The following is a 6,723-nucleotide window of genomic DNA, read 5'->3' as shown; positions in this document are numbered from 1 at the left end:
TTTTTTATATTTAATCTTTTGCAGAGTATATTTCTGTGTCTTTTGTATCCACATTTTTATATGATTGATTTATTTGCCTTATTTTGTTTAATACGTGGGAATTAATTTATTTACAGTATATTTCCTTTCAATCAAGTTTTGTTATTTAACAATTTAAATCTTTCTTGAATAATTTTTATGAATTAATAAATTAATTTCTGATTTAATTTTTGACTGATGATTAATTCAGATTTAATCCAATTTTTCAAATAATAATAATTTCCCTGAGACTGTTAAATGTCATGTATAATCTTTGAATTTAGAAATAAATTTTTGTATTTAAAATATTATGTCAGAGTTTCATTCATTGACCCACCAGTAATTTTGATTTGAAGTAGAGATAGAGTGGTAAGTGAGGTGTTTTCCTTCAAGTAATTGAAGTGAGCTCGAACCAGGGAAATGAAATAAATGGAAATATTTGAACTTTTATAATGTTAATGGAGTGATGCCCTTAGATTTTACCTCACACCTGTTTAACGAACTTAATCTGCTTTCTTTCATGATTGATAAGTTTTACAAGGGATCACTGTTGCCTTTAGAGAAATCAGTCGTCTTTTATGTGTGATGAGGGTTCAGGTGTCTGGCTTTTGTGAGGTAACTATAATTGTTGAATAAATGGTAAGTTTGGTAATCAAATATCAAGCACTTAGATCCCACGTTTGATTTAAAGAACAGACACTGGACACTCTGGGGTCACCATATATAAATGGTGCACTAGACTGGACCATTTCCCCCATATATAAATGGTGCCTTAGACTCCGGGACAAGCACTTAGATATCAGGTTTGATTTGAAGAACAGACACTGGACACTTCGTCACATATATAAGTGGTGCCCAGACCCGGGAAAACAGATCACAAATATCAGTCTGGTGTATACTGGTGGTGTTAGGGACATATTTTATGAGGAGAGTGACCATATAGTTCTTTTATTTTGTGAGGAGAGTGACCATATAATTGTTCTTTGCATTTTGGGAGAGTGACCATATAATTGTTTTTTGCAATTTATTGTGTTGAATTGGTGTAATATTGAATTATTAGTTGGGTAACTGAGAGAGATGGCTCCCTTCAATGTTCAAGAGTTTTTAGCAAACCCCTCCATCCAAGAGTTATCTGAAATCACTCTGACTAAAGCACAGTGGAGTGAGATAGCAGTAGCATGTGGTGGTCAGGTGTCTGCCAACATGGTAAAGGCACAAATAAAATTCATTGCAATCCAAGCATTGATGGACTCTGGTAAAATAGATGAGGAGCTCGGAGAAGCTCAAGAGTTGTTGAACGCAGCTGAGGCAGAACTTATAGATAAACATGGGCAAAAGAAAGAGAAAAGTGATGCAGAAGCAGAGCTTAGACGTCTAGAAGCAGAAGCAAATTTGATTAAGCTGAAGATGCAGGCTGAAAGAGAGAGAATGCAGGCTGAAAGAGAAAAAATGCAGGCAGAAAGAGAAAAAGAAGACAGAGAAAAACGAGAAAGAAAAGAAAGAGAAGAAGAGAAAGCTGCTGAAGAATTAAGAGAAATAGCTAGACACAAGAGAGAGATGGAAAGGTTGAAAGCTACAGCTGAATTGCCCGTAACACCATCTAACCCTACTCAAGGTGATTCAGACCCTGTATTTGATGTAGTAAGAGTGCAGAAGTTAATTCCAAAGTTTACAGAAGAAGCTCCAGATGAGTTTTTTGATCACTTTGAAAAAGTGGCTGCAGGAATGGGATGGCCAGAGGATAAATGGTCGGTCTTGTTACAGAGTGTTCTCATTGGAAAAGGAAGAAGTGCCTATTTAGCCTTATCAGCTGATCAGTGTAAAGAGTACAAGGTACTTAAACACAATGTGCTACAAGTTTACCAGATGACCACTGAATATTATAATGAAAGATTCAGATCTTTGAGAAAGGATGACCAGATAACTTTCTTGGATTATGCGTACAAAGTGAGAAGATGTTTTAAACGATGGTTGGAGGCTGCTAAAGTTAAAACATTTGAAGATCTTGAAGAATTAGTTGTTCTTGAACAATATCTTAGGGGAATTCCTGAACACATAAGAGCCTATTTGAGAGAGAGAGAGGTGAATAAACTTGACAAAGCTGCTACACTTAGCGAGGACTTTAACATCATAAGCAGCAGAAGGAACTATAATGTCAAGTACCAGAATCAACGCACAGGTTTTAGGTCTCATCCAAATTTCAGGAGCAGATTTAATGGGAATCCTACAAGTGGTAATACCAAGTCATTTCAGGGTAATATCCCTCAGCAAGCTAATGTAAAATCCTCATATAATAATGTTGCAAGGCAATTACAGAAGCCTAATGTTGTCTGCTACAAGTGTGGAAGAGCAGGACACTTCAGTCGGGAGTGTCATCAGACACATTGGCAGTCCAAACCAGTTGGTCAAGTAGTAAGAAATGACCAGGTGAAACAGACTACAAAGAACAATGTGGGGAGGAGTCAAGCTCCAGTGAAGACTGAGACTAAACAAGCTGAATGTTTAGCAACCAGTGGAAATGTAACTTCAAGCAGTGAGTGGCTGAGCAGTTTGGAGGCTTTTAAGCCATATATCTATGAGGGTACGCTGACAACTCCAGGAGGAAGTGTGCAGGTACCAGTCAAGGTGTTACGTGATACAGGGAGTAACCATAGTGTGGTAGTCCATGGTGCTCACCCCCAGTTGGAGGAGAATCTTACAGGAGATTCTGTTATTTTGAAGGGTATAGGAGGAGAAGAGGTAACTCCTATATGCCGCTTACACCTGTCATGTGAATTAGTGACAGGAGATGTTGATTTTGCTGTAAAGGACTCACTGGCTGTTGAAGGTGTACATGTTCTGTTAGGGAATGAAGTTGGTAGTGTGCCATTTGTTCCTTGTCCTATAGTGACAGATAAACCATTGAGGATTAGTCCTACGGTAGATTTGGAGAAGAATAACCCCCACCTGTTTCCTAGCTGTGTGACTACTAGTAGTATGAAGAGGACTATGCCTGTAATTGAAGAGACTGAGGATTTACCCACTCAAGAAGGATCATTGAGCTTAGAAGAGTTGTTCCAGAGAAATGATGTTTCCCCTAATGTTGACCAAGAAGAGGTTTCCCAAGAAGAAGCTGTCGTCCCTGAAGAGACTCTGAGTAGTCGAGATGTTCCTGAGGATAACAGTGAAACTACAGTAGCTGAGTTAGCAGATATTGAGAGCTCAACCCTTGAAGTTGGTCAGGTAACCAGGGAAAAGCTAATGGACCTACAGAAAAAGGATGTATCCTTAGCTGAGTTGTTTTTCAGAGTTGTTGATCAAGAAGAGATGCAACAAACTCCTACCTGTTATTATCTGAAGGAAGGTATGCTGATGAGAAAGCATAGACCTGCAGATATACCAGGAGATGCTGAATGGGGCGAATATCATCAAATTTTGATTCCACGTCCATTGAGGAAGCAAGTAGTAGCAGTAGCTCATGAGTCTGGACATATGGGAATTAGGAAGACTGTGGAGAAGACCATGAAATATTTTTTCTGGCCTGGACTTCACAAAGATGTTAGCAAGTTCTGTCGGGAGTGTCATACCTGCCAGATAGCTGGAAAGCCAAATGAAACCATTCAGAAAGCCCCCTACAACCTATAGAAGTTAGTGGAGAACCCTTTTTAGCAAGGTGATTATAGATATGGTTGGACCACTGCCAAAGACGAAGAAGGGTCATGAGTATCTGTTAACATTGCTGTGTCCTGTGACAAGATATCCTGAGGCAATCCCTGTTAGAAACATATCTGCCAAGATAGTTGCTGAGAAACTAGTGGAGTTTTTCTCAAAGTTTGGGATACCTGAAATTGTACAAAGTGATAGAGGAACCAATTTTACTTCCAAACTGTTTCAGGATGTGATGAACTTGTTAGAGTGAAACAACAGTTGTCCATCGTATCACCCAGAGACTCAAGGAGCCTTGGAAAGGTTTCACCAGACATTGAAAAGTATGCTGACTAAGTATTGTTCTGAATATGTTGGTGTACAATTGATGTTATTTGAAGTTAGGAATGCTTATCAAGAAAGCATGGGTTGTTCACCTAACGAGATGATTTTTTGGTAGAGAAGTGAGAGGACTGTTGAAAATTCTTGCAGAAAATTGGGAAGAAAATCAAGTGGAAATCCAAGGAGAGTATGTAAAGAACTTGAGGAAAAGATTGAAGGATTAGAAAATTCTCTTTAGAAAATCTGAAACTGAGTCAAGAGAAAATGAAAAGGAGATATGATAAGAAGACTAAGCTAAGAAGTTTTAGTGTTGGTCAACAAGTGTTAGTGTTTTTACCTGTCAAGAGATTTCCCTTTCCAACAAGTTTCATGGTCCTTACAAGATAATTGAGAGGTTAAGTGACAGAACTTATGTAATTGAAACACCAGAAAGACGAAGACGAAAAAGGAAGATACATGTAAACCTCTTAAAACCTTACTTCTCAGAAACCAAAATGGAAACTGTGTTAATAACCCAGACAACTTCAACTACAGAAGATGACGATGGATATGAATTGGGAGCTGAAAGCAAGATGAATAATTCTTCAATTTTGGAAAATTTGGAGGATAAACTGAAACATCTGAGTGCTGAGCAAGGTGGTGAGTTGTGTGAAGTGATTAGAAGCTTCACAGAACTATTTGCAGATGTACCTCGGTGTACTGATCTGATGAAGCATGAGATCAAGATCCAAGAAGATGGCAGACCATTCAAACAGAGAGCTTATCGCCTATCACCTTATCATCGAGATGTTTTGAAGAAAGAAGTTGAATATTTGTTACAGCATGGATTAGCAGAACCCAGTTCAAGTCACTACAGTTCTCCATGTGTGTTAGTGAAGAAACCTGATGGCTCATTTAGGATGTGCACTGATTATAGGAAACTGAATTCCATCAGTGTGGCTGACAATTATCCCTTGCCTCTTATAGATCAGTTACTTGATAATGTTGGACAAGCCAAGTTTGTCTCCAAGATAGACTTGTTGAAGGGATACTATCAAATTCCCTTAGATGAGAGTGCTAAATTGCTGTCAGCTTTATTACTCCTTTTGGACTGTTCCAGTATACTGTTCTGCCATTTGGTCTGATGAATGCACCTGCAACGTTTCAACGAGTGATGGATCAACTGCTAGGGTCCATAGAAGGAGTAGGTGTATATCTGGATGACATAGTCATTTACTCTACAACATGGGAAGAACATCTGAAGATCCTGAGGAAAGTTTTCAAGAAACTAAGGGAAGCAGGACTAACAGTCAACCTAGAGAAGAGTGAGTTCGGGAAGGCAACTGTGCAGTATCTTGGGTTTGAAGTTGGGAAAGGCCTTCTCGCTCCAGTAAACGCTAATGTAGAGGGTATCCATAAGGCTACCCCACCTACTACTAGAAAACAGTTACAGAGATTTTTGGGCATGGCAGGATTCTATCGGCGTTTCTGCCCGAACTTCTCAGCTGTAGTAGCCCCTTAACAGACTTAACTAGTCCCAAAGCTAAGTTTGTTTGGACTACAGAATGTCAAGAATCCTTTGAGAAGGTAAAAGCCATTTTAACCTCAAGACCAGTTCTTCGGCTCCAGACTTCAATAAGAAATTTGTGATACAAGTTGATGCCTCTGACTGTGGAATTGAGCTGTACTGCTTCAAGAAGATGAAAGTGAACTTTTTGCATCCCGTATGTTTCATGTCTTGAAACTGAAAAACATCAGAAAGTGTATTCCACGATAGAAAAAGAAACTCTAGCCTTAATCACAGCATTGAAAAGTTTGAAGTGTATGTGAACAGACCTAGGAATGAAGAGATTTTAGTGCTGTCTGATCACAATCCGCTCATGTTTTTACAGCGGATCAAGAATCACAACCAGAGACTCACTCGGTGGTCTCTGTGCTTGCAACCCTATAATATTAAGGTACAGCATATCTCGGGTAAGAACAATGTGGTTGCTGATTACTTATCCCGTTGTGAATCGTTGGATTCAACCCCGGGATAACCAATCTTCTTGGGGGAGGAGTCTTATGCTGTGGTTTTCATAATACAGTAATCTCCTCGTGTGTATGTGTGTATTGTCGTATACTGTGTGATCTTTGTTTCAGATACGCGTATGCCGTAAAAGAGTTAGCGTAGAGTTAGTTGTTAAACGCTATATGGTTTGAGAGGACGACGTATGCGTTGAGCTGAGAGAGCACGGTAGGTGTGTAGAGAGAGAAGGGACAGGGCAGTCGTTGTTCGTGTATTTTCAAAACTGCTGAAGTAATGCATTCCATTGGGACGCGATCAAAACACTGTGGTTAGACCTACCACGTAGACAGACCCCCATACAGAGGAGTCGACACTCAGAGACCAAAAGCGTTGTGGAAAGGAGCTGCGTTTTTCGCGTCTCTCTCTCTCTCTCTCTCTCTCTCTCTCTCGCTCGCTCGCTCGCTCTCGGGATTTTACGAATGTCCTGTTTTAACGTAATTGATATTTAGATAGACGATGGTCACTCATATTCTTTAACTGTTTAATTCCTTAGTAAATGTGTCTGAGTTATCTGAACAGTGTATTTTATTAAGTGTGTGTGTAACGGCGCCTGGTTAAAGACACGAAGCATTTGGTACCAAGGTATTGTAATATAGTTTTTGGGTTTCAGTGCACTGAAAATAATATCTGCAGTGGTTATATGTAAAGATACCTTTTCACTTTTTTAATATTTTTTCGTGTTATATGTTTTA

The sequence above is a fragment of the Macrobrachium rosenbergii genome, chromosome 51 (assembly GCF_040412425.1).
Source record: "Macrobrachium rosenbergii isolate ZJJX-2024 chromosome 51, ASM4041242v1, whole genome shotgun sequence".
NCBI classification, from domain to species: Eukaryota; Metazoa; Arthropoda; class Malacostraca; order Decapoda; family Palaemonidae; genus Macrobrachium; species Macrobrachium rosenbergii.
Note: the sequence above shows the minus strand (reverse complement) of the source record.